The sequence below is a fragment of the Eleutherodactylus coqui genome, chromosome 1, assembly GCF_035609145.1.
Source record: "Eleutherodactylus coqui strain aEleCoq1 chromosome 1, aEleCoq1.hap1, whole genome shotgun sequence".
NCBI classification, from domain to species: domain Eukaryota; kingdom Metazoa; phylum Chordata; class Amphibia; order Anura; family Eleutherodactylidae; genus Eleutherodactylus; species Eleutherodactylus coqui.
This window is the reverse complement of record NC_089837.1, coordinates 526,505,219-526,528,803: the sequence shown is the minus strand read 5'-3', so window position 1 is coordinate 526,528,803 and position 23,585 is coordinate 526,505,219. Positions and strand designations below refer to the sequence as shown.

Below are 23,585 nucleotides of genomic sequence, written 5' to 3'. Positions count from 1 at the left end.
CCGTCCCCCAAGTGTCAGTGTGTCATTATCCCGTCCCCCAAGTATCAGCGTGTCATTATCCCGTCCCCCAAGTGTCAGCGTGTCATTATCCCGTCCTCCAAGTGTCAGCGTGTCATTATCCCGTCCCCCAAGTATCAGCGTGTCATTATCCCGCGCCCCAAGGGTCAGCGTGTCATTATCCCATCCCCCAAGTGTCAGCGTGTCATTATCCTGTCCCTCCAAGTGTCAGCGTGTCATTATCCCGTCCCCCAAGTGTCAGCGTGTCATTATCCTGTCCCCCAAGTGTCAGCGTGTCATTATCCCGTCCCCCAAGTGTCAGGGTGTCATTATCCCGTCCCCCAAGTGTCAGGGTGTCATTATCCCGTCCCCCAAGTGTCAGCGTGTCATTATCCCGTCCCCCAAGTGTCAGCGTGTCATTATCCTGTCCCCCAAGTATCAGGGTGTCATTATCCCGTCCCCCAAGTGTCAGGGTGTCATTATCCTGTACCCCAAGTGTCAGCGTGTCATTATCCCGTCCCCCAAGTGTCAGCGTGTCATTATCCCGTCCCCCAAGTGTCAGCGTGTCGTTATCCCGTCCCCCAAGTGTCAGCGTGTCATTATCCCGTCCCCCAAGTGTCAGGGTGTCATTATCCCGTCCCCCAAGTGTCAGGGTGTCATTATCCCGTCCCCCAAGTGTCAGCGTGTCGTTATCCCGTCCCCCAAGTGTCAGCGTGTCATTATCCCGTCCCCCAAGTGTCAGGGTGTCATTATCCTGTCCCCCAAGTGTCAGGGTGTCATTATCCCGTCCCCCAAGTGTCAGCGTGTCATTATCCCGTCCCCCAAGTGTCAGCGTGTCATTATCCCGTCCCCCAAGTGTCAGCGTGTCATTATCCCGTCCCCCAAGTGTCAGCGTGTCATTATCCCGTCCCCCTAGTGTCAGTGATGTTTTGTTCCCCGAACCCTCCCTCATATAAATGGTCCTTGTTTGCTGCTGATGGACCCCGGAAGGTGATTATCAGGTGTTCTCCTGCCTCTCGGGGAATTGGGTTTCCGTTACTAACATCAGTCAGTCACTTCTAATACAAGTAAAGTCTCTGCCTCGCGGCTTCGCTGTAATATGAGGATAGCAGGATGATCTGTGCAGCTCGGCCAGCAGGGGGCTCTCTTACACACGGTTTCTATAATAGTGTTATTACAGCTGTGTCTCCAGTTATGATATGAAATATGTCTTTAAGTCCATGCTGATTTTCACATTACTAGTTTGCTGTCAGTGAATGAGAACTCTCTCATGTTTCCATGTACATAGCCAGTCCTGCTCTCAGCTATGAAGTGGATACAATTGTCTCCTCCTAAGTCTACTTTAGACAATGCTCTGTAAGCTGAACACCCCAGACCTTAGACTGATACATTGTAACAAACTAACAGATAGGTCAAAAAGCTCACTCCCCAAGAAGGAGTATATATATGTATGTATATATATATATATATATATATATATATATACATACACACACTCGTTGTCAGTAACATCCCTCCCCTAGGAGTTGTCAGATGTGTGTTTGTAACATTGATTAAGTGATTACAACATCATTTTTTTGTGGAGAATTGACCCCTTGTAGAAAGGCTCTAGTACCCTGTTGTACCTTCTCTAGCTTGGATACAAGATGTGATACGGGGGGCATGGAGGCTCTAGTACCCTGTTGTACCTTCTCTAGCTTGGATACAAGATGTGATACGGGCAGGCATGGAGGCTCTAGTACCCTGTTGTACCGCCTCTAGCTTGGATACAAGATGTAATACAGGAGGGCATGGAGGCTCTAGTACCCTGTTGTACCACCTCTAGCTTCGATAAAAGATGTGATATTGGGAGCATGGAGGCTCTAGTACCCTGTTGTACCGCCCCTAGCTTAGATACAAGATGTGATATTGGGAGCATGGAAGCTCTAGTACCCTGTTGTACCGCCTCTAGCTTGGATACAAGATGTGATATTGGGAGCATGGAGGCTCTAGTGCCCTGTTGTACCACCTCTAGCTTGGATACAAGATGTGATACTGGCAGGCATGGAGGCTCTAGTACCCTGTTGTACTGCCTCTAGCTTTGATACAAGATGTGATACGGGTGGGCATGGAGGCTCTAGTACCCTGTTACACCGCGTCTGTCTTGGATACAGGATGTGATACGGGCGGACATGGAGGCTCTAGTACCCTGTTGTACCACCTCTAGCTTGGATACAAGATGTGATACGGGCAGGCATGGAGGCTCTAGTACCCTGTTGTACCGCCTCTAGCTTGGATACAAGATGTAATACAGGAGGGCATGGAGGCTCTAGTACCCTGTTGTACCACCTCTAGCTTCGATAAAAGATGTGATATTGGGAGCATGGAGGCTCTAGTACCCTGTTGTACCGCCCCTAGCTTAGATACAAGATGTGATATTGGGAGCATGGAAGCTCTAGTACCCTGTTGTACCGCCTCTAGCTTGGATACAAGATGTGATATTGGGAGCATGGAGGCTCTAGTGCCCTGTTGTACCACCTCTAGCTTGGATACAAGATGTGATACTGGCAGGCATGGAGGCTCTAGTACCCTGTTGTACTGCCTCTAGCTTTGATACAAGATGTGATACGGGTGGGCATGGAGGCTCTAGTACCCTGTTACACCGCGTCTGTCTTGGATACAGGATGTGATACGGGCGGACATGGAGGCTCTAGTACCCTGTTGTACCACCTCTAGCTTGGATACAAGATGTGATACAGGGGGTGTGGAGGCTCTAGTACTTGATATACTGCCTCTAGCTTGGATACAAGATGTGATACAGGTGGGCATTGAGGCTCTAGTACCCTGTTGTACCACCTCTAGCTTGGATACAAGATGTAATACAGGCGGTCATGGAGGCTCTAGTACCCTGTTGTACCACCTCTAGCTTGGATACAAGATGTGATACAGATGGGCATTGAGGCTCTAGTACCCTGTTGTACCACCTCTAGCTTGGATACAGTATGTGATACAGGCAGACATGGAGGCTCTAGTACTTTGTTGGGTCGTCTCTAGCTTGGTCAACAAGCTCTATAAGCAGAATAAGAGGTGACTACACACAAGGAGCCTCCGAGAGCCTCTTATAGGGCAAGGGGGGAACCACTTTTAGTGCCTCCGGTAACAAGACTGTTCATCTAATCACCACAACTCTCAGCATTTACATATCTGCCTGAGATAGAGCCGCATGCCAAGTTTTGCAGCAAAAGAACAACTTCTGGGTGTGGAGTGTTTTTACAAAGAGTGTATGGGATTTTTTACATTTTTTTATTGCTTTAAATGGAGAAAAAAAATTACATATTTTCTGTAAAAATGTGCAGTATTTTAGTCAGCAATTACTGCATTATCTGCAGGGTTATATAGTGTAGAACAGTAATTAGTAAAACCTGTATGAGACAATCAGTGAGCAATTCCTAGGAGTGATAATATGAACAAAAATTCATGTCACCCCTCCTCTGGAACAGATATACAGAATAATCACAGATCTTTGCTGCTGCTGGTCTCCCTTCCCGCTCTTCTCTGTACACACTGACCAAAAACTAACAGCCTTAAATTTACTACTCCCAACCCCACTTCAAACAGCTGTAGCTCCCGTTCTGTAAAGGCTATAAACCTACTTGTGGTGTCAATTTAAAGCCTAGAATCTTGTTGGTAGCTCTAATAGAACTGAGTTGAAGGCTTATTGCAGTAGAAGGAGCTCAGTTCATTCAATTAGTAATGTCCTTTTTCTGCCGAACGAAACTGAGCTCCTCCTAAACTGCTGGAGGGGAGGGGGAAGGGCGTTAAGGAAGCTGGAATCATACATTGTTGCAAAACAATGCCAAACATTCTAGTAGTAGCCGCTTCTGCATACCTGCAATCGGTGATCAGGATGATTCCTGTATACTGGTAATGTAGGGCAAGGGTTGAATTTTTGCCAATTAAATAGGCTGCATTCTGAGTGATCACTTGATAGAAAATTGATAGGCGACAGTGATGTCACCGCTGCTCTCTAGTAAATGGTTAGGCAGCAGTCTCAGTGATGTGAACACTGCTGTCTAGTGATTGGATAGGCAGCATTCTCAATTATGTCACCGCTGCTCACTGTTTAATGGATAGGCAGCATTCCCAGTGATCTCAGCGCTGCTCTATAGTATATGAATGGGCAGCAGTCTCGGTAATGTTACCACTGCTGTCTAGTGATTGGATAGGCAGCATTCTCATTGACGTCACTGCTGCTCTCTAGTGAATGAATAGGCTGCATCCTCAGTGATGTCACCGCTGCCCTCTAGTGAATGGATAGGCTGCATGCTCAGTGATGTCACCGCTGCCCTCTAGTGAATGGATAGGCTGCATTTTCAGTGATGTCACCAGTGCTTTCTAGTGAATGGATAGGCTGCATCCTCAGTGATGTCACCACTGTCCTCTAGTGAATGGATAGGCTGCATCCCCAGTGATGTCACTGCTGCCCTCTAGTGAATGGATAGGCTGCATTTTCAGTGATGTCACCTGTGCTTTCTAGTGAGTGGATAGGCTGCATCCCCAGTGATGTCACTACTGCCCTCTAGTGAATGGATAGGCTGCATCCTCAGTGATGTCACCGCTGCTCTCTAGTGAATGGATAGGCTGCATCCCCAGTGATGTCACTGCTGCCCTCTAGTGAATGGATAGGCTGCATCCCCAGTGATGTCACCACTGCTCTCTAGTGAATGGATAGGCTGCATCCTCAGTGATGTCACCGCTGCTCTCTAGTGAATGGATAGGCTGCATCCTCAGTGATGTCACTGCTGCCCTCTAGTGAATGGATAGGCTGCATTTTCAGTGGTGTCACCTGTGCTTTCTAGTGAGTGGATAGGCTGCATCCCCAGTGATGTCACTACTGCCCTCTAGTGAATGGATAGGCTGCATCCTCAGTGATGTCACCGCTGCTCTCTAGTGAATGGATAGGCTGCATCCCCAGTGATGTCACTGCTGCCCTCTAGTGAATGGATAGGCTGCATCCCCAGTGATGTCACCACTGCTCTCTAGTGAATGGATAGGCTGCATCCTCAGTGATGTCACCGCTGCTCTCTAGTGAATGGATAGGCTGCATCCTCAGTGATGTCACTGCTGCCCTCTAGTGAATGGATAGGCTGCATTTTCAGTGGTGTCACCAGTGCTCTTTAGTGAATGGATAGGCTGCATCCTCAGTGATGTCACTGCTGCCCTTTAGTGAATGGATAGGCTGCATTTTCAGTGATGTCACCAGTGCTCTCTAGTGAATGGATAGGCTGCATCCCCAGTGATGTCACTGCTGCCCTCTAGTGAATGGATAGGCTGCATCCCCAGTGATGTCACCACTGCTCTCTAGTGAATGGATAGGCTGCATCCTCAGTGATGTCACCGCTGCTCTCTAGTGAATGGATAGGCTGCATCCTCAGTGATGTCACTGCTGCCCTCTAGTGAATGGATAGGCTGCATTTTCAGTGGTGTCACCAGTGCTCTTTAGTGAATGGATAGGCTGCATCCTCAGTGATGTCACTGCTGCCCTTTAGTGAATGGATAGGCTGCATTTTCAGTGATGTCACCAGTGCTCTCTAGTGAATGGATAGGCTGCATCCTCAGTGATGTCACCGCTGCTCTCTAGTGAATGGATAGTCTGCATCCCCAGTGATGTCACTGCTGCTCTCTAGTGATAGGATAGGCTGCATCCCCAGTGATGTCACTGCTGCTCTCTAGTGATAGGATAGGCTGCATCCCCAGTGATGTCACCGCTGCTCTCTAGTGAATGGATAGGCTGCATCCTCAGTGATGTAACCGCTGCTCTCTAGTGAATGGATAGGCTGCATCCTCAGTGATGTCACTGCTGCTCTCTAGTGAATGGATAGGATGCATCCTCAGTGATGTCACCGCTGCTCTCTAGTGAATGGATAGGCTGCATCCCCAGTGATGTCACTGCTGCCCTCTAGTGAATGGATAGGCTGCATCCTCAGTGATGTCACCGCTGCTCTCTAGTGAATGGATAGGCTGCATCCTCAGTGATGTCACTGCTGCCCTCTAGTGAATGGATAGGCTGCATCCCCAGTGATGTCACCGCTGCTCTCTAGTGAATGGATAGCCTGCATTCTCAGTGATGTAATTGTTGTTCTCTAGTGAATGGATAGGCTGCATCCTCAGTGATGTCACCGCTGCTCTCTAGTGAATGGATAGGCTGCATCCTCAGTGATGTCACCGCTGCTCTCTAGTGAATAGATAGGCTGCATCCCCAGTGATGTCACCGCTGCTCTCTAGTGCTAGGATAGGCTGCATAGGCTGCATCCTCAGTGATGTCACCGCTGCTCTCTAGTGAATGGATAGGCTGCATACTTTTTAGTGTCTAATGATTTGGTCGCTGGTTTGTGCTCCGTGGTTTTGTAATCTTGTCCTTCAGTGTAGTCCAAGTGTTTGATTATTTGGTTCCTGGTACTTACTGATTTCTATCCCCACTCCCTGGTGGCTGGTGGTCTGTTAGTAAATACTGCCACGGTCTTCAGCAGATATGACATACTCTGTGACAACTTGTGTCTGCTCGTACAGGCTGCCATAAACAGCGCCTGCGGTTATCACCAGTGATGGCAGCGCCAAGTCTCAGAGAGTCAGCCAGAGACAGTGGCTGTCTGTGCCTCACGCCTCCTCGCAGACTGCAGAGTTCGCTGTCCATGGTTCTATGTAAATAGTGCGTAATGTAAACCACATGCTGCTGCAGTCACATCACGGGGCCTAATGCGAAGTAGAGGCCCACAAGGGGTTAAAAAGAGAGCGTGCCATCAGAAAAGACTGCTGATCTTATGAGAAGTCACAGGACTGAGAGTTAGCTAGTGGAAGGAAAGGTGGGACATTCCAGCAGCACAGAGGATGTCAGGAGAGGAGTGTGCTGATCTTCTGGGAGGTCGCAGGATAAGAGCGGGGTCCTCCCAGCAGCACAGAGGATGTCAGGAGTGGAGTGTGCTGATCTTCTGGGAGGTCGCAGGATAAGAGCGGGGTCCTCCCAGCAGCACAGAGGAATATGCAGATATAGGGATATGGTATAGATAGAGAGCTACATGCCAGAGGGTGCAGGATGCACATCAGCACAGAGGATGTCAGGAGTGGAGTGAGCTGATCTTCGGGGCTGTCAGAGATTGAGAGCTACATAGTGCAAGAAGTTGGATCCCACAGCAGTGCAGAGTATTTTAGGAAAGGTGTGTCACAGATTGAGGCCTCATTCACACGAGTGATTCGTCTTTATGCCAACCGCATCATGGCCGAAAATCGCATTGAGGAAGAATAGGAGCGATTGAGTCTTGAGATTAATTAGCATTTTCTCGTCCATTCACACGTGTGGCGAATCGCGTGAAAAAAATCCCTGCAGCACAGAATTCCGTCGGTCGGCAGAAAACTTTATAATGACTTCTAATGCTTAAAAAGCAACAGCCGTCTTATTTCAGGAGCGCCGGACGCAGGTGAACTCCCTCCCCCTCCCTTTTTTATCAGCTCCCATAGAAGTCTATGTGAGTAGCCAGCGGTTTTCGTCAAATAATAGGGCAAGACCGATCTTTTAATGCAGCATGAAGAATCAGCAACCGCAAATGGCTGTCGATTTGATGTTTGGACGGTGTGATTTTTTTCCCACGCTTGAAATCGTCCGTGTGGGTGAATGCGCTGGAATCCAGTGGGGGAGGGGTTAGACTGACATTTATCGCGGCTGAATAGCCATGTTACAACGCTCGTGTGAATGAGGCCTCACAGTTACATATTGTAGTGGAAGAAGCAAAGTATCGCAGAGTATTTCAGGAGGACTGAGTTCTTTTATCTCATATCTATCTATCTATCTAATATCTCTCTATCTCTCTATCTATCGCTCTATCTATCTCCTATCTCTCTATCTATCTATCTCCTATCTATCTCCTATCTATCTCTCTATCTATCTATCTATCTCCTATCTATCTCTCTCTATATCTATCTATCTCCTATCTATCTCCTATCTATCTCTCTATCTATCTATCTATCTATCTCCTATCTATCTATCTATCTATCTCCTATCTATCTCCTATCTATCTCTCCTATCTATCTATCTATCTATCTCATATCTATCTATCCATCTCATATCTATCTATCTCATATCTATCTATCTCATATCTATCTATCTATCTATCTCCTACCTATCTATCTATCTATCTATCTATCTATCTCCTATCTATCTATCTATCTATCTATCTATCTATCTATCGCCTATCTATCTATCTCTCATATCTATCTATCTATCTATCTATCTATCTATCTATCTATCTATCTATCTATCTATCTATCTATCTATCTATCTATCTATCTCCTATCTATCTATCCATCCCATATCTATCTCCTATCTATCTATCTATCTATCTATCTATCTATCTATCTATCTACCTACCTATCTATCTATCTCTCATATCTATCTATCCCATATCTTTCTATCTATCTATCTCATATCTATATGTATATCACATTTATTACACCTACAGACGTACTTCTTATTTCTCCTATCTATCTATCTATCTCATATATATATCTCCTATCTATCTCCTATCTATCTCCTATCTATCTATCTCATATCTATCTATCCATCTCATATCTATCTATCCATCTCATATCTATCTATCTCATATCTATCTATCTCTCCATCTATCTCATATCTATCTATCTATCTCATATCTATCTATCTCTCCATCTATCTCATATCTAGCTATCTATCTATCTCCTATCTATCTATCTATCTCATATCTATCTATCCATCTCATATCTATCTATCAATCTCATATCTATCAATCTCATATCTATCTATCTCATATCTATCTATCTCATATCTATCTATCTATCTCTCCATCTATCTCATATCTAGCTATCTATCTATCTCATATCTATCTATGTCTCTCATATCTATCTATGTCTCTCATATCTATCTATCTATCTCATATCTATCTATCTCTCCATCTATCTCATATCTAGCTATCTATCTATCTCCTATCTATCTATCTATCTCATATCTATCTATCTATCTATCTATCTATCTATCTATCTATCTATCTATCTATCAATCTCATATCTATCTATCTCTCCATCTATCTCATATCTTGCTATCTATCTATCTATCTCATATCTCTCTCTCTCATATCTATCTATCTATCTATCTATCTCTCTCATATCTATCTATCTATCTATCTCTCTCATATCTATCTATCTCATATCTATCTATCTATCTATCTCATATCTATCTATCTATCTCATATCTATCTATCTATCTATCTATCTCTATCTCATATCTATCTATCTCATATCTATCTATCTATCTCCTATCTATCTATCTATCTATCTATCTATCTATCTATCTATCTATCTATCTCTATCTCATATCTATCTATCTATCTCATATCTATCTGATAACTATCTATCTCTCATATCTATAAATTTATCTCATATCTATATGTATATCACATTTATTACACCTGCAGACGTACTTCTTCTTGCTTGGTCATGTTGGTACTTCTGGTTGGTTATATTGTTCGCTCTCAATGGTCTTCAGCGTCTCCTGCCTGGCAGGAATATGGCAGCGTGAATGTGACGTTCTAGCACTTGCCAGTAATGGCTGTTATATACAGGATTGACAACCTGTTAATTGTGAGCCTGTTTTGTGCCATAATATAAGCTAATATAATCTCCCCACATGAAGGGGAGAGACGGTCGGAATGCGCTCTCTGCCCGCGCGGCAGATTATTTGGCCTGGCACCGTCCTGCCTAATGGAACAGACCTCATTAAAAGTACTCAGAGCAAAACAAACAGGACTTGTGTGAGTGTCCCATTACTGATGGAGGTGAATCAGTGGAAAGCTGTGAGCTCACAGGAATGTGGCGCGGCCCATCCAAAAATTCACACGGACATCGCCGAGGCCTCGCTCTGGGGTGGAGGGTCCTTTGTGAAAGGTTTCACATGACGACACAGAATCCTGAGGCTCATAGGACAATGATGAGAGTGTTCAATGGTGTCTCCGGGCTGTGGGCACCGCGCCGCGTGTTTATGGCAGGAAAATACGGCTAAAAATAACGAGTAATGTACAACGGCGAGCCAAGGACAGCGCACCACGAATACGGGCATATATAATAGACGGCGGAGACTAGAGAAACACCAATAATTAGACGGACCTGTTGGAGATAATGGGGTTAATAGTATTCCAGATGTAAACCACTAAGATATGGAACCTATCTCTGCTGCACTATAGGGGGCAGTATTATAGTAGTTATATTCTTGTACATAGGGGGCAGTATTATAGTAGTTATATTCTTATACATAGGAGGCAGTATTATAGTAGTTATATTCTTGTACATATGGGCAGTATTATAGCAGTTATATTCTTGTACATAGGGGGCAGTATTATAGTAGTTATATTCTTGTACATAGGGGGCAGTATTATAGTAGTTATATTCTTGTACATAGGGGGCAGTATTATAGTAGTTATATTCTTGTACATAGGAGGCAGTATTATAGTAGTTATATTCTTGTACACAGGGGGCAGTATTATAGTAGTTATATTCTTGTACATAGGGGGCAGTATTATAGTAGTTATATTCTTGTACATAGGGAGCAGTATTATAGTAGTTATATTCTTGTACATAGGGGGCAGTATTATAGTAGTTATATTCTTGTACATAGGGGGCAGTATTATAGCAGTTATATTCATGTACATAGGGGGCAGTATTATAGTAGTTCTATTCTTGTACATAGGGGGCAGTATTATAGTAGTTATATTCTTGTATATATGGGGCAGTATTATAGTAGTTATATTCTTGTACATCGGGAGCAGTATTATAGTAGTTATATTATTGTACATAGGGGGCAGTATTATAGTAGTTCTATTCTTGTACATAGGGGGCAGTATTATAGTAGTTATATTCTTGTACATAGGAGGCAGTATTATAGTAGTTATATTCTTGTACATAGGAGGCAGTATTATAGTAGTTATATTCTTGTACATAGGGGGCAGTATTATAGTAGTTATATTCTTGTACATAGAGGACAGTATTATAGTAGTTATATTCTTGTACATAGGGGGCAGTATTATAGTAGTTCTATTCTTGTACATAGGGGGCAGTATTATAGTAGTTATATTCTTGTACATAGGAGGCAGTATTATAGTAGTTATATTCTTGTACATAGGAGGCAGTATTATAGTAGTTATATTCTTGTACATAGGGGGCAGTATTATAGTAGTTATATTCTTGTACATAGGGGGCAGTATTATAGTAGTTATATTCTTGTACATAGGGGGCACTATTATAGTAGTAATATTCTTGTACATAAGGGGCAGTATTATAGTAGTTATATTCTTGTACATAGGGAGCAGTATTATAGTAGTTATATTCTTGTACATAGGGGGCAGTATTATAGTAGTTATATTCTTGTACATAGGGAGCAGTATTATAGTAGTTATATTCTTGTACATAGGGGGCAGTATTATAGTAGTTATATTCTTGTACATAGGAGGCAGTATTATAGTAGTTATATTCTTGTACATAGAGGACAGTATTATAGTAGTTATATTCTTGTACATAGGGGGCAGTATTATAGTAGTTCTATTCTTGTACATAGGGGGCAGTATTATAGTAGGTATATTCTTGTACATACGGGCAGTATTATAGTAGTTATATTCTTGTAGATAGGGAGCAGTATTATAGTAGTTCTATTCTTGTACATAGGAGGCAGTATTATAGTAGTTATATTCTTGTACATAGGGGCAGTATTATAGTAGTTATATTATTGTACATAGGAGGCAGTATTATAGTAGTTATATTCTTGTACATAGAGGGCAGTATTATAGTAGTTATATTATTGTACATAGGGAGCAGTATTATAGTAGTTATATTCTTGTACATAGGAGGCAGTATCATAGTAGTTATATTCTTGTACATAGGGGGCAGTATTATAGTAGTTATATTCTTGTACATAGGGGCAGTATTATAGTAGTTATATTCTTGTACATAGGGGGCAGTATTATAGTAGTTCTATTCTTGTACATAGGGGGCAGTATTATATTAGTTATATTCTTGTACATAGGAGGCAGTATTATAGTAGTTATATTCTTGTACATAGGGGGCAGTATTATATTAGTTATATTCTTGTACATAGGGGGCAGTATTATAGTAGTTATACTCTTGTACATAGAGACAGTATTGCAGTAGTTATATTCTTGTACATAGGAGGCAGTATTATAGTAATATTCTTGTACATAGGGAGCAGTATTATAGTAGTTATATTCTTGTACATAGGGGGCAGTATTATAGTAGTTATATTCTTGTACATAGGAGGCAGTATTATAGTAGTTATATTCTTGTACATAGGAGGCAGTATTATAGTAGTTATATTCTTGTACATAGGGGGCAGTATTATAGTAGTTATATTCTTGTACATAGGAGGCACTATTATAGTAGTTATATTCTTGTACATAGGGGGCAGTATTATAGTAGTAATATTCTTGTACATAAGGGGCAGTATTATAGTAGTTATATTCTTGTACATAGGGGGCAGTATTATAGTAGTTATATTCTTGTACATAGGGGGCAGTATTATAGTAGTTATATTCTTGTACATAGAGGACAGTATTATAGTAGTTATATTCTTGTACATAGGAGCAGTATTATAGTAGTTATATTCTTGTACATAGGGGGCAGTATTATAGTAGTTATATTCTTGTACATAGGGGGCAGTATTATAGTAGTTATATTCTTGTACATAGAGGACAGTATTATAGTAGTTATATTCTTGTACATAGGAGCAGTATTATAGTAGTTATATTCTTGTACATAGGGGGCAGTATTATATTAGTTATATTCTTGTACATAGGGGGCAGTATTATAGTAGTTATATTCTTGTACATAGGAGGCAGTATTATAGTAGTTATATTCTTGTACATAGGAGGCAGTATTATAGTAGTTATATTCTTGTACATAGGGGGCAGTATTATAGTAGTTATATTCTTGTATGTAGGAGCAGTATTATAGTAGTTATATTCTTGTACATAGGGGGCAGTATTATAGTAGTTATATTCTTGTACATAGTTGGCAGTATTATAGTAGTTATATTCTTGTACATAGTGGGCAGTATTATAGTAGTTATATTCTTGTACATAGAGGGCAGTATTATAGTAATTATATTCTTGTACATAGGGGGCAATATTATAGTAGTTATATTCTTGTACATAGGAAGCAGTATTATAGTACTTATATTCTTGTACATAGGGGGGCAGTAATATAGTAGTTATATTCTTGTACATAGGGGGCCGTATTATAGTAGTTATACTCTTGTACATAGAGACAGTATTGCAGTAGTTATATTCTTGTACATAGGAGGCAGTATTATAGTAATATTCTTGTACATAGGGAGCAGTATTATAGTAGGTATATTCTTGTACATAGGGGGCAGTATTATAGTAGTTATATTCTTGTACATAGGGGGCAGTATTATAGTAGTTATATTCTTGTATGTAGGAGCAGTATTATAGTAGTTATATTCTTGTACATAGGGGGCAGTATTATAGTAGTTATATTCTTGTACATAGGGGGCAGTATTATATTAGTTATATTCTTGTACATAGGGGGCAGTATTATAGTAGTTATATTCTTGTACATAGGAGGCAGTATTATAGTAGTTATATTCTTGTACATAGGAGGCAGTATTATAGTAGTTATATTCTTGTACATAGGGGGCAGTATTATAGTAGTTATATTCTTGTATGTAGGAGCAGTATTATAGTAGTTATATTCTTGTACATAGGGGGCAGTATTATAGTAGTTATATTCTTGTACATAGAGGACAGTATTATAGTAGTTATATTCTTGTACATAGGGGGCAGTATTATAGTAGTTCTATTCTTGTACATAGGGGGCAGTATTATAGTAGGTATATTCTTGTACATACGGGCAGTATTATAGTAGTTATATTCTTGTAGATAGGGGGCAGTATTATAGTAGTTCTATTCTTGTACATAGGAGGCAGTATTATAGTAGTTATATTCTTGAACATAGGGGCAGTATTATAGTAGTTATATTATTGTACATAGGAGGCAGTATTATAGTAGGTATATTCTTGTACATAGGGGCAGTATTATAGTAGTTATATTCTTGTACATAGGGGGCAGTATTATAGTAGTTATATTCTTGTACATAGGGGGCAGTATTATATTAGTTATATTCTTGTACATAGGAGGCAGTATTATAGTAGTTATATTCTTGTACATAGGGGGCAGTATTATATTAGTTATATTCTTGTACATAGGAGGCAGTATTATAGTAGTTATATTCTTCTACATAGGAGGCAGTATTATAGTAGTTATATTCTTGTACATAGGGGGCAGTATTATAGTAGTTATATTCTTGTACATAGGAGGCAGTATTATAGTAGTTATATTCTTGTACATAGGGGGCAGTATTATAGTAGTTATATTCTTGTACATAGAGGACAGTATTATAGTAGTTATATTCTTGTACATAGGGGGCAGTATTATAGTAGTTCTATTCTTGTACATAGGGGGCAGTATTATAGTAGGTATATTCTTGTACATACGGGCAGTATTATAGTAGTTATATTCTTGTAGATAGGGGGCAGTATTATAGTAGTTCTATTCTTGTACATAGGAGGCAGTATTATAGTAGTTATATTCTTGTACATAGGGGCAGTATTATAGTAGTTATATTATTGTACATAGGAGGCAGTATTATAGTAGGTATATTCTTGTACATAGGGGCAGTATTATAGTAGTTATATTCTTGTACATAGGGGGCAGTATTATAGTAGTTCTATTCTTGTACATAGGGGGCAGTATTATATTAGTTATATTCTTGTACATAGGAGGCAGTATTATAGTAGTTATATTCTTGTACATAGGGGGCAGTATTATATTAGTTATATTCTTGTACATAGGAGGCAGTATTATAGTAGTTATATTCTTGTACATAGGGAGCAGTATTATAGTAGTTATATTCTTGTACATAGGGGGCAGTATTATAGTAGTTATATTCTTGTACATAGGAGGCAGTATTATAGTAGTTATATTCTTGTACATAGGGGGCAGTATTATAGTAGTTATATTCTTGTACATAGGAGGCAGTATTATAGTAGTTATATTCTTGTACATAGGGGGCAGTATTATAGTTGTAATATTCTTGTACATAAGGGGCAGTATTATAGTAGTTATATTCTTGTACATAGGGGGCAGTATTATAGTAGTTATATTCTTGTACATAGAGGACAGTATTATAGTAGTTATATTCTTGTACATAGGAGCAGTATTATAGTAGTTATATTCTTGTACATAGGAGCAGTATTATAGTAGTTATATTCTTGTACATAGGGGGCAGTATTATAGTAGTTATATTCTTGTACATAGGGGAAGTATTATAGTAGTTATTTTCCTGTACATAGGAGGCAGTATTATATTAGTTATATTCTTGTACATAGGAGGCAGTATTATAGTAGTTATATTCTTGTACATAGGGGGCAGTATTATAGTAATATTCTTGTACATAGGGAGCAGTATTATAGTAGTTATATTCTTGTACATAGGGGGCAGTATTATAGTAGTTATATTCTTGTACATAGGAGGCAGTATTATAGTAGTTATATTCTTGTACATAGGAGGCAGTATTATAGTAGTTATATTCTTGTACATAGGGGGCAGTATTATAGTAGTTATATTCTTGTACATAGGAGGCACTATTATAGTAGTTATATTCTTGTACATAGGGGGCAGTATTATAGTAGTAATATTCTTGTACATAAGGGGCAGTATTATAGTAGTTATATTCTTGTACATAGGGGGCAGTATTATAGTAGTTATATTCTTGTACATAGGGGGCAGTATTATAGTAGTTATATTCTTGTACATAGAGGACAGTATTATAGTAGTTATATTCTTGTACATAGGAGCAGTATTATAGTAGTTATATTCTTGTACATAGGGGGCAGTATTATAGTAGTTATATTCTTGTACATAGGGGGCAGTATTATAGTAGTTATATTCTTGTACATAGAGGACAGTATTATAGTAGTTATATTCTTGTACATAGGAGCAGTATTATAGTAGTTATATTCTTGTACATAGGGGGCAGTATTATATTAGTTATATTCTTGTACATAGGGGGCAGTATTATAGTAGTTATATTCTTGTACATAGGAGGCAGTATTATAGTAGTTATATTCTTGTACATAGGAGGCAGTATTATAGTAGTTATATTCTTGTACATAGGGGGCAGTATTATAGTAGTTATATTCTTGTATGTAGGAGCAGTATTATAGTAGTTATATTCTTGTACATAGGGGGCAGTATTATAGTAGTTATATTCTTGTACATAGTGGGCAGTATTATAGTAGTTATATTCTTGTACATAGTGGGCAGTATTATAGTAGTTATATTCTTGTACATAGAGGGCAGTATTATAGTAATTATATTCTTGTACATAGGGGGCAATATTATAGTAGTTATATTCTTGTACATAGGAAGCAGTATTATAGTACTTATATTCTTGTACATAGGGGGGCAGTAATATAGTAGTTATATTCTTGTACATAGGGGGCCGTATTATAGTAGTTATACTCTTGTACATAGAGACAGTATTGCAGTAGTTATATTCTTGTACATAGGAGGCAGTATTATAGTAATATTCTTGTACATAGGGAGCAGTATTATAGTAGGTATTTTCTTGTACATAGGGGGCAGTATTATAGTAGTTATATTCTTGTACATAGGGGGCAGTATTATAGTAGTTATATTCTTGTATGTAGGAGCAGTATTATAGTAGTTATATTCTTGTACATAGGGGGCAGTATTATAGTAGTTATATTCTTGTACATAGGGGGCAGTATTATATTAGTTATATTCTTGTACATAGGGGGCAGTATTATAGTAGTTATATTCTTGTACATAGGAGGCAGTATTATAGTAGTTATATTCTTGTACATAGGAGGCAGTATTATAGTAGTTATATTCTTGTACATAGGGGGCAGTATTATAGTAGTTATATTCTTGTATGTAGGAGCAGTATTATAGTAGTTATATTCTTGTACATAGGGGGCAGTATTATAGTAGTTATATTCTTGTACATAGTGGGCAGTATTATAGTAGTTATATTCTTGTACATAGTGGGCAGTATTATAGTAGTTATATTCTTGTACATAGAGGGCAGTATTATAGTAATTATATTCTTGTACATAGGGGGCAATATTATAGTAGTTATATTCTTGTACATAGGAAGCAGTATTATAGTACTTATATTTTTGTACATAGGGGGGCAGTATTATAGTAGTTATATTCTTGTACATAGGGGGCCGTATTATAGTAGTTATACTCTTGTACATAGAGACAGTATTGCAGTAGTTATATTCTTGTACATAGGAGGCAGTATTTTAGTAATATTCTTGTACATAGGGAGCAGTATTATAGTAGGTATATTCTTGTACATAGGGGGCAGTATTATAGTAGTTATATTCTTGTACATAGGAGGCAGTATTATAGTAGTTATATTCTTGTACATAGGGGGCAGTATTATAGTAGTTATATTCTTGTACATAGGAGGCACTATTATAGTAGTTATATTCTTGTACATAGGGGGCAGTATTATAGTAGTAATATTCTTGTACATAAGGGGCAGTATTATAGTAGTTATATTCTTGTACATAGGGGGCAGTATTATAGTAGTTATATTCTTGTACAAAGGGGGCAGTATTATAGTAGTTATATTCTTGTACATAGAGGACAGTATTATAGTAGTTATATTCTTGTACATAGGAGCAGTATTATAGTAGTTATATTCTTGTACATAGGAGCAGTATTATAGTAGTTATATTCTTGTACATAGGAGCAGTATTATAGTAGTTATATTCTTGTACATAGGGGAAGTATTATAGTAGTTATTTTCCTGTACATAGGAGGCAGTATTATAGTAGTTATATTCTTGTACATAGGAGGCAGTATTATAGTAGTTATATTCTTGTACATAGGGGGCAGTATTATAGTAGTTATATTCTTGTACATAGGAGCAGTATTATAGTAGTTATATTCTTGTACATAGGGGGCAGTATTATAGTAGTTATATTCTTGTACATAGGGGGCAGTATTATAGTAGTTATATTCTTGTACATAGGGGGCAGTATTATATTAGTTATATTCTTGTACATAGGAGGCAGTATTATAGTAGTTATATTCTTGTACATAGGGAGCAGTATTATAGTAGTTATATTCTTGTACATAGGAGGCAGTATTATAGTAGTTATAGTCTTGTATATAGGGGGGGCAGTATTATAGTACTTTTATTCTGGTACACAGGGGGCAGTATTATAGTAGTTATATTCTTGTAGATAGGGAGCAGTATTATAGTAGTTATATTCTTGTATATAGGGGGCAGTATTATAGTAGTTATATTCTTGTAGATCTGGAGCAGTATTATAGTAGTTATATTCTTGTACATAGGAGCAGTATTATAGTAGTTATATTCTTGTACATAGGGGGCAGTATTATAGTAGTTATATTCTTGTACATAGGGGGCAGTATTATACTAGTTATATTCTTGTACATAGGGGGCAGTATTATAGTAGTTATATTCCTGTACATAGGGGGCAGTATTATAGTAGTTATATTCTTGTACATAGGAGGCAGTATTATAGTAGTTATATTCTTGTACATAGGAGGCAGTATTATAGTAGTTATATTCTTGTACCTAGGGGGCAGTATTATAGAAGTTATATTCTTGTACATAGGGGGAAGTGTTATAGTAATTATATTCTTGTATATAGGGGGGGCAGTATTATAGTAGTTATATTCTTGTACATAGGGGGCAGTATTATAGTAATTATATTCTTGTATATAGGGGGGGCAGCATTATAGTAGTTATATTATTGTACATAGGAGGCAGTATTATAGTAGTTATATTCTTGTACATAGGGGGCAGTATTATAGTAATTATATTCTTGTATATAGGGGGGGCAGTATTATAGTAGTTATATTCTTGTACATAGGGGGCAGTATTATAGTAATTATATTCTTGTATATAGGGGGGGCAGCATTATAGTAGTTATATTATTGTACATAGGAGGCAGTATTATAGTAGTTATATTCTTGTACATAGTGGGCAGTATTATAGTAGTTATATTCTTGTACATAGGAGGCAGTATTATAGTAGTTATATTCTTGTATATAGGGGGCAGTATTATAGTAGTTATATTCTTGTACATAGGGGGCAGTATTATAGTAGTTATATTCTTGTACATAGTGGGCAGTATTATAGTAGTTATATTCTTGTACATAGGAGGCAGTATTATAGTAGTTATATTCTTGTACATAGGAGCAGTATTATAGTAGTTATGTTCTTGTACATAGGGGGCAGTATTATAGTAGTTATATTCTTGTACATAGGGGCAGTATTATAGTAGTTATATTCTTGTACATAGGAGGCAGTATTATAGTAGTTATAGTCTTGTACATAGGGGGCAGTATTATAGTAGTTATATTCTTGTACATAAGGGGCAGTATTACAGTAGTTATATTCTTGTACATAGGGGGCACTATTATAGTAGTTATATTCTTGTACATAGGGGGCAGTATTATAGTAGTTATATTCTTGTACATAGGGCGCAGTATTATAGTAGTTATATTCTTGTACATAGGGGGCAGTATTATAGTAGTTATATTCTTGTACATAGGAGCAGTATTATAGTAGTTATATTCTTGTACATAGGGGGCAGTATTATAGTAGTTATATTCTTGTACATAGAGGACAGTATTATAGTAGTTATATTCTTGTACATAGGAGCAGTATTATAGTATTTATATTCTTGTACATAGGGGGCAGCATTATAGTAGTTATATTCTTGTACATAGGGGAAGTATTATAGTAGTTATATTCTTGTACATAGGGGGCAGTATTATAGTAGTTAATGTTCTTGTACATAGGGGGCAGTATTATAGTAGTTATTTTCTTGTACCTAGGGGGCAGGATTATAATGGTTATATTCTTGTACATAGGGAGCAGTATTATAGTAGTTATGTTCTTGTACATAGGGGCAGTATTATAGTAGTTATATTCTTGTACATAGGGGGCAGTATTATAATGGTTATATTCTTGTACATAGGGAGCAGTATTATAGTAGTTATATTCTTGTACATAGGGGGCAGTATTATAGTAGTTATATTCTTGTACAAAGGGGGCAGTATTATAGTAGTTATATTCTTGTACATAGGAGCAGTATTATAGTAGTTATATTCTTGTACATAGGAGCAGTATTATAGTAGTTATGTTCTTGTACATAGGGGGCAGTATTATAGTAGTTATATTCTTGTACATAGGGGCAGTATTATAGTAGTTATATTCTTGTACATAGGAGGCAGTATTATCGTAGTTATAGTCTTGTACATAGGGGGCAGTATTATAGTAGTTATATTCTTGTACATAAGGGGCAGTATTACAGTAGTTATATTCTTGTACAATGGGGGCAGTATTATAGTAGTTATATTCTTGTACATAGGAGCAGTATTATAGTATTTATATTCTTGTACATAGGGGGCAGTATTATAGTAGTTATATTCTTGTACATAGAGGACAGTATTATAGTAGTTATATTCTTGTACATAGGAGCAGTATTATAGTATTTATATTCTTGTACATAGGGGGCAGCATTATAGTAGTTATATTCTTGTACATAGGGGAAGTATTACAGTAGTTATATTCTTGTACATAGGGGGCAGTATTATAGTAGTTAATGTTCTTGTACATAGGGGGCAGTATTATAGTAGTTATTTTCTTGTACCTAGGGGGCAGTATTATAATGGTTATATTCTTGTACATAGGGAGCAGTATTATAGTAGTTATGTTCTTGTACATAGGGGGCAGTATTATAGTAGTTATATTCTTGTACATAGGGGGCAGGCAGTATTATAATGGTTATATTCTTGTACATAGGGAGCAGTATTATAGTAGTTATATTCTTGTACATAGGGGGCAGTATTATAGTGGTTATATTCTTGTACATAGGGAGCAGTATTATAGTAGTTATGTTCTTGTACATAGGAGGCAGTATTATAGTAGTTATATTCTTGTACATAGCAGGCAGTATTATAGTAGTTATATTCTTGTACATAGGGAGTAGTATTAAAGTAGTTATGTTCTTGTACATAGTGCAGCGATGGGCAACCTTTTGAGCTTGGTGTGTCAAAATTCGCAAAAAAACTAGCATAACTCAGGCGATGTGTCACTTGGAGAAAAAAACCATAAATTTGCGATAAGATGGTGTTCTGTATGTCAATTCAGATGTCTGCTGCTTTCTCTAATAGCGAGAAACGGCACCCATAGCACAGGCCCTCGCCTCTCTCAGCCTCCCCCTCTCTTATCTCAGTAACGATGGTAGTGGTTGCTGGTAATGGCGATTATTTTATGTAAGCCTAATGCTGGGTTCACACAGGTCAGATTTAACATGAAAACTCCATCTGGTCAGCCGCAGCATGTCCTCTTTTTTTTAAATTCCACTGCAGCCGCGCTACCCTCTATGGGAGCGCCGGCCACAGTGGAAAAGTGAGTGGCCAGGCCGCTTCAAAACCCGTGACTAAATGCCGTGGGTTTTGAAGCAGCGCTTTTCCCGGCAGAAATCTTGCAGTTTTTCGCTGCGGCCAAACCGCGAGATTTCCGCCGGGAATCCAGTGTGTGTGAACCCATCTTATTAGGAAAATAATGACTGCGTGCTGTAGTTGCGCTGCCGCTCCCTCCCTGTCCTCCCTCCAGCGCCCGTGGTCCTACCAGCTGCGCTCCCTGTCTGGGCCTGCCGCTGGTGTTCCGTCTGCTCGTGCCAGCGCCGCTGCCTGTCCCTGTGGCGCCGGCACTGCATGTCTTTTTGCCAAGGCTGCAGGCTCTTCTCGGGCCACCGATGCTCCCTCTGCTGCTGCCCCTGCCTCTTCTGATGCCGCCGATGGCTCCGACACTGGCTCTCCTCAGCCCACACGTTCCCAGCCAATGACAAGCTGAAGGCGTTACGGAATGTGAAACTCCTATATTATGTCGCCACCCCTAACCTCCAGCATAATACAAGAATACAGTTATATCCTTGGCTACTGCGTCTGGCCGTGCAGGAGCTGACGATGAAACATCCTTTTCCGCGTGTGGCCCCATACTTCTCTGTATGCGGCCGCGTGTCAGCGAAAATGGCTATGCGTGGCAGTGCTGACACTCGTGTCTAAGGTTCGCCATCACGGCTTTAGGTCCTAAATAGGAAAAGTAAAGGGGTCACAACTTGAAAATTCAATGCTTAGTGCTAAAGTATTGGCCCCCCAATGATTAATCTACCAAATCTAATTCTCTAACTTCTCGATGTCATACAAAAATGAAATTTGGCAGGAGCATTCTTTAGGTCCCAAATCGGAAAAGTAAAGGGGTTACAACTTGAAAGCTCAATACTAGATGCAAAAGTATTGACACCTCTGTGTAATGTACCTAATCTAATTCTCTAACGTCCCGATGTCGTGCAAACATGAAATTTGGCACAACCGTTCTTTAGGTTCTAAATAGGGTACAGTAAAGAGATCACAACTTGATTATTCAATGCTAAGTGCAAAAGCTATGTAATGTAACTTCTTGGTGTCGTACAAACATTAAATTTGGCACGACCATTCTTTAGGTCCTACATAGGAAAAGTAAAGAGGTCACAACTCAATTATTCAATGCTAATTGCAAAAGTATTGGCACCCCTGTGTAATGCAACTTCCCGTTGTTGTACAAGCGTGAAATTTGACGCAAGCATTCTTTAGGTCCTAAATGAGGAGAATGGGAGGGGTGGCACAATCTGCAGAGGGACATCGGTACATGCAGCCTGAGGAGAATCTAACACTCCTCTATGTGGATACAGATTATATTCCTCGGTTACTTTAAAGTAACCATAACATGTTCCGAGCAAACAACACGTAAACACCTGTATCAGATTCACTTGGGCGAGGCCGGGTATATCAGCTAGTTCTTGTATATAGGGGGCAGATTCATAGTAGTTAGATACTTGCAAATGGGGTGGGGGAGAAAGTTATATGTGCAAAATCATGATACTTATGTTATTGCATTCCACCCTGTGTAATGATCGGGATAGGGAAAATTGTTTTATCTCCGTCATTTATGATTTATGTTGAGTTTCCTGTTTAAAGAGATCTCCGCTGTAGATACGTTTTTTATCGTTAATACCAATAGAATAAAAGTTATTGTTGGCAGTTTTTAGCGTCCGATAACGGCATTGTTTTTACCAGCACATTGTCAGTGGAACTTTTCACCCTGCTGGTTATCTTTGGTACTTCAGCTTTAATTCTGTAGGACTTTTTACAAGCTCATCTGGGAAACATTTCAATTTTACCAAGAGCCGCAATTTCATGGCGCCCCGGAGGATGATTGTTGTATCGCTTTCTATACAAGACTCTCTGCCTAAAGTTTTTCAGTTGGCGCACAATTTTTATTTTTGCTACAACGTTCAGGAAATAAGGTAGTCACGCTCAATCGCTACAACTGGTGGACCCCATGCCTCCTATGGATTATAACTGCAGAACTACTGCTTT

The 23,585-nt window shown here is 39.2% G+C and overlaps 1 protein-coding gene across 1 annotated transcript in view; it reads left to right on the top strand.

Annotated features, from left to right (window-relative positions):
- Positions 1-23,585, top strand: part of CHRDL2 (chordin like 2) — an 87,538-nt gene that overhangs the window by 22,689 nt on the left and 41,264 nt on the right. The window lies entirely within an intron of this gene.